We start from the raw sequence: 11,691 nt of genomic DNA, 5'->3' as shown, positions 1-11,691 counted from the left end.
ACTCTAAACACCCATATAAAAAAGATCGGTTTGCATTCTAATAATCAAATAATATATTTAAGCAATAGCTCACGACAGGCCGTGGTATATGCTCATTATATCACAGCTAAGGGGCGTGGTTCGGCCCGACGCGAAGCAGGCAGTTTGCTTTTCAGCCCAACGGTATACTGATTTTCTCAGACGCGGAGGGATACTGACTTGTTGTGAAAAGTAACTTACAATTCTACCCGTGGTATACGCTCAGTATATCACGGCTAAGAACCAATCAGATTGCTTGATTTGACTTGTCCGTTTTATAAGTGAACATAACCAATAACCTACCATAGCCAATAACAAATAAATGTAGGCTAACTTGTTTTATTTTTGTAGTTCATTTATATCTCATTTTACCAGTTAACATTTATTTATTTATGTATATTTTTTAATCTCTCCAGTTTTAAACAATATTTTGGGTTTACTGTCCTATAGTATACATTGGAATGATTTCCAACCTGTTTTTATTTATCCTAATAATTATAAAGGAGTGCCTTGGAAATATTTGTTTACATAAATTGTGATCAAAACGTTTGAGACTCACTGAGATAACTTAGACTAAAGTGAACTATCTAAATACACAAGAGTCCTTTACTTCACTGTGCCTCTCAGTCTGACAGGAGAGAACTTTCCCTTCACATTATTGTAGAAACATCTTCTTATATCCGTTAGGCGTTAACAACAATCCCCGCCGGTACCGGTGCACCCCCTCTCTCTATTTATCTATGTCTCTCTCTCTCACACGCTGGCTGTGAGCTACGGGCGCCTGATAAGCCACCATCCCCCACTTTCATCACTTACAGCGCCTATCGTACATGGCAAATGGAAAATGTAACCGGGGTGAAAAGGGTGTTATCTTTACTTAATTATGAATGTTGTCACATTCATTTTTTTTGTATTATATTTATAATTAATCTTGTGGAAGTGCAGATCCCCTGTCCTCCACCAAGGGGTGCTGCAGCACCCTCAGCACCCCTACTTCCCACGGCCCTGAGTGGGTGCGTCAGTGATCTGTAGTGATCTCACCAGAATGCGTGACTCCTCCACGACTCCTTAACACCGAATTGCGTGGTGGAGTCACGGAATCTTTTATATTTGCGTGTCGGCACCACGCAAACAACCCCAATGTAAAGTGAATGAGGCTCGTTTGTCGTGGTGCACACACGCATTTCTACAACGTCCTGCAGTGAGCTTTTTATTCTATAAAACGTTTTTAAAATCTACTTTATAGCTTGTAGTAACTCACGGGAGGCTTCTTTTANTTGCCTATTTATGTTAATTCATGTTGCTTTTAATTTTATAAGTTTTTTCAAAGTGAAACACATGTTTGCTCTTATTTTATTATTTAATTGTTAGTTTTGATAATGAAAATAAAAATGTTGGAAACTATATTTTCGCCCAGTCATTTAATTAATTTCAATTAATGGGTGGGCCCAGTGACAGAGTGGGTGGGCCTAGGCCCAGTGGGCCCATCCATAACGCCGCGGCTGGTTAGTGAGGATTCGAGCAGCAGCATGCTGAATTAGCTGCAGCTTTCTAATAGATTTTTTAGTGAGACCTGCAAAGACACCATTACAGTAGTCCAGTCTACTGAAGATAAAAGCATGGACAAGTTTTTCCAAATCCTGCTGTGACATTAGTCTTTTAATCCTAGATATATTATGTAGGTGATAGTAAGCTGATTTAGTAACTGTTTTAATGTGACTGTTGAAACTCAGAGTCCATGACTACACCTAGATTTCTGGCTTTATCTGTTGTTTTGAACATTGCAGACTGAAGCTCGGCGCTAACTTTTATACGTTTTGCCTTTGCTCCAAAATCCATTACCTCAGTTTTGTCTTTGTTTAATTGGAGAAAGTTCTGACACATCCAGTCATTGATTTGTTCAATGCACTTACTCAGTGTTTTAACTGGAGCATAGTCTCCTGGTGAAATGGTTAAGTAAATGTGTGTGTCATCCGCATAGCTATGGTAACTTATTTAGTTGTTTTCATTATCTGAGCCAGTGGTAGCATGTAGATGTTAAAGAGAAGAGGCCCCAAGATGGAGCCTTGAGGAACCCCACATGTCATATTTGTCAACTCAGATGAGTATTTACCTATAGAAACAAAGGTGTTTCTGTCCTTTAAGTAGGATTCAAACCAATTTAGAACTGTTGCCGAAAGTCCCACCCTGTTTTCCAGTCGGTCAAGTAATATGTTTTAGTCAACAGNTGGTTCATAACTTAGCAGAAGATCAGAAATGTATTTTGGGCCTAAACCATGTGTCAAAGAATAGATTTCAAAATACTGCTGCTGGTTTATAAAGCACTGAATGGTTTAGGCCCAAAATACATTTCTGATCTTCTGCTAAGTTATGAACCATCCAGATCTCTCAGGTCTTCAGGGACGGGTCAGCTTTCTGTCCCCAGAGTCAGAACTAAACATGGTAAAGCAGCATTCAGTATTATGCTCCAAATATATACCTGGAACAAACACCCAGAAACCTGCAGGTCCGCTGCAACTCTTACTACTTTTAAATCCAGGCTGAAGACTTTTCTTTTTGTCGCTAATTTTAAATTGAAACTGATCCGTTGTGTTCATCAGTAAAGTGGAACTTCTGTGTGAACTATTCATATCTTAAACTGCACTGTAACTTTGTATTCATGTAATTTTTATTCATGTACTTTTTATTCATGTATTTTTTCTTTTATTATCTTTTTTTTTAAATGCCTTTGTCTGAATGTCTTTCATTTTTGTAAAGCACCTTGAATTGCCTTGTGTTGAAAGGTGCTATATAAATAAACTTGCCTTGCCTATGTGCGAGTGTGCGTACTTGTTCATTTTGCCTGTTATTTCAGATGAACTCTTAGTCTAAATCTTCATCTTATTCATATAATATTCATCTTTATCCAGTTAATGGTTAAACAAAAATATATTTGTTTAGCATTACAATTATATTACTCTTTTTAGTCTAGAGAGAATACATTGTGAACTTTTTCCAATCAATTAAAAAACACTTTGCTTTGATAGAGTTTAACAGGGAACGTTTGTGATATAGCCTACCAACTGAAATTATTCTGTAGTTGTTATAAAAAAAATATTTAATGGAATTAAATATTAATATTATGAAACTCATACACAAAAATATTTCAGGGAGTTTGTCCAGCATTTGGCGACATGGATTATTTCATCCTCTGTGTGATAAGTGTAGAGAAGTAATGTATTCAACATTTAGATAAGTGATGGAGAGCTGACCAATGCACATTGTTAAACTACACCACAAGTGAGCCCCTTGTACAAACAATCTGCAGATAGAAAACAGCACATCTCACTAAAAATACGACAATGTACTAGGTAGCATCCTGGCTATTATACAATTCTAAATATGCCAGTGGCATGTTTGTAATATCCAGCGTGAGAATATCTTGCGCTTTGTGAAAAGCAGGACAAAGAATTTTGCTGCACTGGCATTCCTGTTCCTGGAATCCCTCATTGCTTCAGGAGTGTATAAGGTTTCCATAAAAGTTAGAGGGGGGAGACAAAAAAAAACGTTTCAATAATTGGCTTCCTGCTACAGGTTAACTGCAGGTGTGAAAACATGTTTTTACTGAGGGTTAAGGGAATAAAGGGATATCTGGGTACAAAATAGGTAGGCTATTTAAGACATACTATATGCACAATGTCACTGACTTAATGCCATTAACACACACAAACAGGCTGTTAAAGTTCCTACAATATTTAATTAAAGATATTAGCTAAATATACATTTTTCATACCATTTAGACTTGTTGGAAAAGCCGAGGTGATAATAATGACTGTAACAATGGTTGCTATTTAAGTTTCCAAAGCAGATACAGTACATTCATTTAAGTTCTTTCTATCTTTGTAAAACCTCTGACAGAAAAGGTATGTTTTCAGTTTGGTGAGTCTGTTTGTCAGCAGTAAGAACTACTTGCCAAATGTTCATGAAACTTGGTAGAAAGGTGAAGCACAGGCCAAGGGAGAATCCATTTCATTTGAGAGCGGATCTGAATCACAAGAGGGAACTAATTATTTTTCAATTTCATTAACATTGCAAGATAGGGCATGGCCTTGGCATTGGTATGAGCTCTCTGAGTGCCGTTCTACTTTAGTTATTTTCCTGACATATTAAAAACTCAATGATATTGCATTGAGTTGTGTTTTTATGAAAGCCTCTAATTATTAGAATTACCATGAAAAAAACTAAAAAACACCTTTAGATGTGGATTTCGGTTCGCAGGGCGATTAATGTGCAGTGTTTTCTTGTATATTTGCTGTTAAATGTGGCAATTAATTTTCCTTTTATCCATTCATTTATTTGTGGTATGCCTTACTGTCTAGCATTTGGCTTTGACAGTACAGCAAAGTGACAGTTGTAGCAACAGCAGGTGTATAGGGTAGACGGATGAGGACAGGGATTATTGTAAAGACAGCCCAACACTATGAGGAGTGCTCATGTTTCATTACGTGATAATTACTGCACATTAGTGTGGCTTGGATATCTTAATTTGAATTGCAACATCATTACATCCAGTCAGCTCTTACGGCTATATTTAGATATTTTTTAACATCATATTAACTACTCCGAGGTGTATTCATGACAGGTATTATAGGGACAGAAGTAGAACCATGCATCATGAAAATACACATACTCTGTCACACGCATATATAAGACAGACTGATACAATTCTAATTGTTGACATTCTCATTTATCCCTCTCCTCATTAAACCAAAAAGATTAATCGTCAGATCAGCAAGCAAGAGAAGTACATTTTATCATCTTTTCTTGAAACATTTGTTTAAACAGCAGAGGGCAGATCAGAGGGGAGTTTCAAAGTTTTGATATATGACCAACATTAATATGAAATGTACCAGTTATAGTGTGTACAATTATGACAATTACAACTGAAGAGTACGTTTTCATTGCTTTTTTTCTTACTTGTTGACCTATTCATTTTACAGAGTTTACAATCAGTTGTGCTGCTAAAAGATATCGCTCATCTGAGTTTCCTCTAAGGAATGTAACTTCCCCCTAAAGAAAAGGATAAGGCTCACCTACATAAAATGAGCAACAGAAAATGGCAAGGGGGCCTTACAATTCACCCCCAGGTACATTTTGATGCTGCCTGCAGGTTGCGTGCATGTTCATTATATTGTAGATTATTGTAGCTTTTCAAAGCGGTTTCCATTAACAGCACTATTCAGGAAAGCATCATTGTCTTCTGTTTAATATTGTGCTCTGCTGCAGGGACAATAGTGGTCTCAGAAGTCATTGTTGACAAACATGGAAAAAAGATAGAGTTCGGCAGACAATCCCTGATTAAATATTGTTCAGCGATAACAAATTTGGCTAACCCATTAGTGTTAATTGTCCAATACTGATATTCAAATATCACATGGATGAAGTGACCTAATGTAAACTGGTTCGGATGCTATTCATATTAACTTGAAAGTCCAATTGGATTCGATTTTATTCATCGTTATTTGCAGTCAAACATAATTTGAACCTTCTTTTTTGCTGTTAAAAAGGATGGCAATGTCCTTGGGGAAATATCAGGAATCCTCCTATACGTGTCAGCTAGCTTAAAGCCAGGCAGTGTTACAGGAGCGTGGAAATGAGCAGACGTGCCAAAATATACCACCCACCAAAACTGCATTACTTACAGAGCCCAACGCTTGCCACTACTTAAATATAATACTAACCCTATTGGCTGATCCTTATCATGTCATTAAATGCAGTGTTCTATAAGATGCCTTTTGTACATGTGAACACATCAATAGCTCAATGTTTGAAACTGGCATGGATAAGTCCAAGAACAGCAATCTACTTGTCATCAGCAGACTGGACACTGCAGCAGATAAGAATTCACTAACACAAGGTAACATTATTAAAAATCGTTTTAACAGACAAACTCTTACATAAAATGTTATGACATTGAGCAGCATAAAACACCAATAGGGCTTACTATTATTATTATTATTATTATTATTATTATTATTATTATATATGTAATATGTTTCACTTTTCTTCTTCTTTTTCACTTTTCATTTTTCAAATGAGGGTGCATAACGACTCAACTGAGGGTGCAATGCACCCTTATGCACCCCCGTAGAACCGGGCCTGCTGCGGCCGTTTCTCAATCGCGAGGAAACTGGCTTCCAAGACAATATTTCAAGGATACTACGTCATCGAGTGCCGCCAAAGGACTGTTCCAATCTCCAGTATACTTGGAATTCCACCGAGGCCACGTCCTTGGTTTGGGGGTAATTTCGAGGCTGCACATGGGTAGACTTCGCGTCCTTCAAATCGCCACAATGCTTTGCGCACGGACCAATTTCAAAAACCCTTGAGGAGAATGGCTGAACCAACGCAGCACAGCACACATTTAAATGTAAGTGTGTAGTGGCGTAGAACATGTGTTAAATATGTTACTTTGTTACATTTGTTATCACCAAAAATGTGTTCCGTGAAAGTAAAGCAAGTTCATAATTAGATAGACATCATGAGGTATTTATTTTCGGTACAGTTTATGTTGAAACCGTTAGAGAGAGTGGCACACTTGTTAGCCTGTTCCATTCTTCTTTGTTTTCCGAAGCCGTGGCTTGGAAGTATACTTGCTTCGTTTCTGAAGGAAGNCTTACTATTATTATTACTATTATTATTATTATTATTATTATACCCTATCCTTGGGGTTTCTGGATTCGTCAGTACAAACTTCAACCTAACTGACTAACTTGGTGAAGCAATGACCCTGGCGTCTTAGCAGAAAGTTGATCCATTTGAAAGTATCCCTGTAGTTGTGGTGCATTGCCCAATAGACTTAGCGTTAATATTCGAACAGAGCAGCTAGTATAATTTAACAGTTCTCCACAAAGTCGTTATTACTTTTGCAGGTTAGCTTCTTGCTAATGCTATATGAACATCAAAAGCAGCAGTAGTAGTAGGGGACAACATATTTTTTTAGAAGTGTTACAGTGATAACAGGGGAGTTGTAAAGCAGCAGGTTGATAGAGCTTATTAATATGGACTGGACATTAACGATAAAATAGCCCGCTCCATCAGAAAGGGTGCGTTTGATTTGTGTTTCCGCTGTGATTGAAGCTGTCTGTGCTAACAAGAACTAGCTCAGTTAGCGCGCAGGCCTCATCTGCAGACTTCACATATCATTTAACTTCCGTTAACAATCATAGTAATAACACGCTGGAAGTATTATAAATGCAACTCATTTGCTATTGAGAAAGTTGCCCCGTGAAATAGCCTAACCCAGGGGTTCCCAAACTTTGCCATGCCAAGGGCCCCCATAGCATTATTCTCTGGCGGGGACCCCCTTGTTGCAATTTTTTTTTTTAAATGATGAGTACATTATGATGGAAAATATGACAAATTAATAATACAGCTTGATACATTTTCTTAATATATATTTGTATTGCTAATTATAATCAGTTATTCTTCTAAACATTTTTTGTATTTATCTTTTGTTTGTCATTCATTACATGATTGATTGTGTCTTCTTTTATAAACATTCTTAACATAATATTAAACAGTAATATCAACAGTAAACATATTTTTAAAGCATTTTTAAAGTGATTTCTGTCTTTGTAATATTATATAATTTTGAACAGTTGACAACTCCGCCCCTCTCTTTACCCGAGTGTCCAAAACATACGGCCTCAGGTCCGATGATACGATAACGAAATCGATCATGGACCTTCTGCCTAGGGTGCTCTGGTACCACGTACACTTATGAGCATCCTTATGTTCGAACATGGTGTTTGTTATGGCCAATCCATGACTAGCACAGAAGTCCAGTAACAAACCACCACTCCGGTTCAGAGCAGGGGGGCTGTTCCTCCCAATCACTCCCCTCCAAGTTTCTTCATCATTGCCCACATGTGCGTTGAAGTCTCCCAGCAAGATTAAAGAGTCCCCTTCAGGAGCCCCATACAGGACTCTTTCCAGGGTCTCCAAGAAGGCCGTATACTCTGAACTGCTGTTGGGTGCATAAGCTAGACCCTCCAGAAAAACTCGATTCTGCGATCGCAGAATTTACCGCATAATCAGCAAAATGGCGCAGATTTTTAAAAGGCCGCATATTTATCAAAAGGCCGCATAATCCCCACATTTTTCCACACAAAATTGAGAAAAAAATAAGTTGACTCGTCTTGACGTGACGTCATCAGCTCGCACATCACAGAATGTAAACAACACTGTATAGAGTGAACGTGTGGAGCTCACACGATAGAGAAAACACCAAGATGAAAAAATCTAATCCATCTCATTTACCGACGAACATTTCTACTAAAGACCGGGCAAAAAGTGGGGGGAAACTATTCTGCACCCCGTGCAACTGTGTGTTGGNGCTTTTTACCGGGCCATCATGTCTTCTCGAAACGGAAGACCGAGTCGAGGGAAAGGCAGTGTTTGCCACCGTCATTTCGCTGACGTCGATGGCGAAGGGCGACGAGGCTAAGAGGCTGGGTAGAGTGCGAGGTAACAAGGGAGTGAGGTTCTTGTTCTTGGGTCTCTATGAACTATGAGGAAGTGAACCCCATTCCTGAGTCAAAGGCGATGAACCTCACCTGTCAGGTAGCCAAAGGACGACTCTTGGTACCGGAGTCTAAACCTCCCACGACTAGGAGTAGGGTCGGCGAAGGTGTGTAGATGACCAACGTCTGTACGGCATAGGATCACTCAGGTACTTCCCTGCGGCCTCTTCGGTTCTTTGGTAAATCTTGGTGTAGTAGACGTTTTTCGTAACCACGTTAGGAAGTCAGGTCGCTTGACGGTCTAGGTGGAGGGGGTGCTGATGCGGAGCCTTTAGGTAGGTTACCATATAATTGTTTTGTCCTAATGCCACTGTTTCGCGTCGGGACCGCCTCGGGTGTGGGAGTGGACTTTTACCAGGCCTGAATGACGGCTCTGGGCGCTGGTGTTCGAGAGCGAAACCTCCAGTCTCTAACCTACCGGGACTCATCCTCTGGGGGAGTGGGTATGAGGGCGTCGTGGAGGGTGGCGACTGAGGGACCCTTGGGCCAGTATAGTCCGGAAGAGGTTCAGAATGTTTGTCGTGACATATCTGACCTATCACATGAGGTCCCGGGGGAGCGTCCTAGGAACGCCCCCATTTTTTCGACTAGGCAGCAAGGTGCTGGTCCTGCTTTACGGCGTACCAAGGAGCAGTTGCCGACTTCCAAGCCTGTTAGACCGGAACTGGGAGGAAAGCTCATGGAAATCTCATTTGAAAGTTCACCTCCGACCTCCTCATCACACTACGAAGAGAGACAGATTAATCGTGTGTGGGGAGACTAAGGGGGAAAAAACTTTTCCCCTTGTGTTGGGGGCAGACGGTGAGGAAGCCAATGACAAAGGCTGGACACGGTGCGTTGCACTACCTCTGTCACAGTTGGTAACTGTCAGGGAGTTGTGGGTTGGAAGTCGTAAAGACGCCTAGAGTGGTCGGGGGCCCGACCGCGTCGCCACTTCCGAACGTGCCCTGGCAGTCCACTGGACGGGGGCCGCTTCTAACCCACAAGCTAGGGGGCAGGTATTGAAGGTCGAGACGGCAGATTGTATCTCCCGCCTCAACAGCCAAGTCCTCAGGAGTTGACGAGAAGGTTGCCGGGATTGTGAGGTAGTCAACTCCAGTTTGTTGCAGGGTAGGAACACATGTGTCGAACCCTACAAGGGACGAGAAGGGGAGGAACTACACGCCTGTCAAAGGTCTGCCTTGAACCAGGCGAACGGCTTTAGAAAAGGTACAGAAAGAGGCTTGAAGAGGGTGTGGGCACGAAACGGAGTCGGCGCTGCCGACGTCCGACGACGGGACAGGCCCGACAGCATGGAACGTTACGGAAGCCTCAGGGGGCCTCACCTATGGTCATGAAGGATGGGTCATGACCGAAAGAACGAGATCGCGGGTACAAGCGGCCGAGATGGGTTTTCTCCGCAGGGTGGCTGGTGTCTCCCTTAGGGATAAGGTGAGAAGTTCGGTCATCCGGGAGGGACTCGGAGTTGAACCGCTCCTCCTTCGCGTCGAAAGGAGCCAGTTGAGGTGGTTCGGGCACCTAGTTAGGATGCCACCTGGGCGCCTCCCTAGGGAGGTGTTCCAGGCATGTCCAGCTGGGAAGAGACCAAGGGGTAGACCTAGAACCAGGTGGAGGGATTATATCTCTTCGCTGTTCTGGGAGCGCCTTGGGATCCCCCAGTCAGAGCTGGTTGATGTGGCCAGGGAAAAGAAAGTTTGGGGCTCTCTGCTGGAACTGCTACCTCCGCGACCCGACCACGGATAAGCGGGAGAAGATGGATGGATGGATGGATAATTTTGAACAGTAATATGAACAATGAACATATATTTTTTTGCATTTTTGAAAGCTATTTATGCCTTAATAATATTATATATAATATTCAACAGTAATATTTGCTACATCCGTGCACTCATCCAGATGCATAGCGAAATATTCACTAGCTCTCACTTGCTCCAAAAGCTCGATTCTGATTTGCTTGAAGGGCGGTCGTGTGATTTAAAAACAAAAATATTAATAAATACAAAATATTAAAATATTAGCATCAAAGGACACATAGATTGATAGATATGCAGTTATTAATAACATGAACAACAAAAAAAGTAACTTAAAAAAATAATAATTCCCCTTTCCCTCAAACTTTGCGTGACCCCCCTGGCGGCCCCCCGGGGGGTCGGGGCCCCCACTTTGTAAAACACTGGCCTAACCGACTATAAGGTCTAACAACGTAAAAGCTACATTTATATAGATTCCTGGCTAGCACTTTGCCTTTTCAACAGTTTTATTATAGGCCTACATATTATTGACATTGCTTTACATTAATACATCTGCTATATTTATTTTTCTCGTCTTTGCGACATTAAACTAAAATAAATTATTTGCATGTAAAGGTTGACAATCAACAATATTCTCATCCTGCATTCAGAAAGTACAAAGTCCACTTTAAAAAAAAAAAAATCTAATTAAGTAGGCCTACTTAATTTATCAATGAGCTGGTCATGTGTTTATTTTGTAGATTGTATCTTGAAGTCCTTTCAAATGCCCACAAAACTCAAATGAACCAATTAAAATGTTTTCCTTTTGGTTGGTCAGGCCTTCAACCAAGACTATGATGGGAGGAAGAGCCGCTTGTTCTAAACTCATAGCTTTATACTTCACAAAACGTCAACAAGACTGGCGTTGCTTTTCACAATCTTTCATGTAGCCCAATTGTGTATATGTTAGTTACTTACTACAATCATTTCTAATACAAACTCATTCAAAAATCTTCTACACTTGGTTACTTGATCTGTGTTTTATCCTCATGGCCTTGTGTATGCATTATAAGCAGGGAGGGAGTCTCATATCAAATGACCTCGCTTTAAAAATCTGGTTTGTAAAGTAACTAGAGGTCAGATAAATGTAGCTGAGTACAAAATCCAACATTCTTATTAAGTAGAGCCAGAGATGTATAACGTTGCATGGAATGGAGATATTCAATTAAAGCACAAGTAAAGTAGTTTAAAACACATTTAACTGCAGTTCAGTTCATACATTTCACTGAGTATAACATTTAAAGTGGTTGGATTAAATGTAGGATGGTGCTGTCTGTACTTCAGTGTATGTTGTTATCCTAAAACCTGCCAGATAACTA

This window comes from Notothenia coriiceps, unplaced genomic scaffold (assembly GCF_000735185.1).
Source record: "Notothenia coriiceps isolate Sejong01 unplaced genomic scaffold, NC01 NC01_scaffold00017399, whole genome shotgun sequence".
NCBI lineage: Eukaryota > Metazoa > Chordata > Actinopteri > Perciformes > Nototheniidae > Notothenia > Notothenia coriiceps.
The sequence above is the reverse complement of the archived record's forward strand: the minus strand, read 5'-3'. Positions refer to the sequence as shown.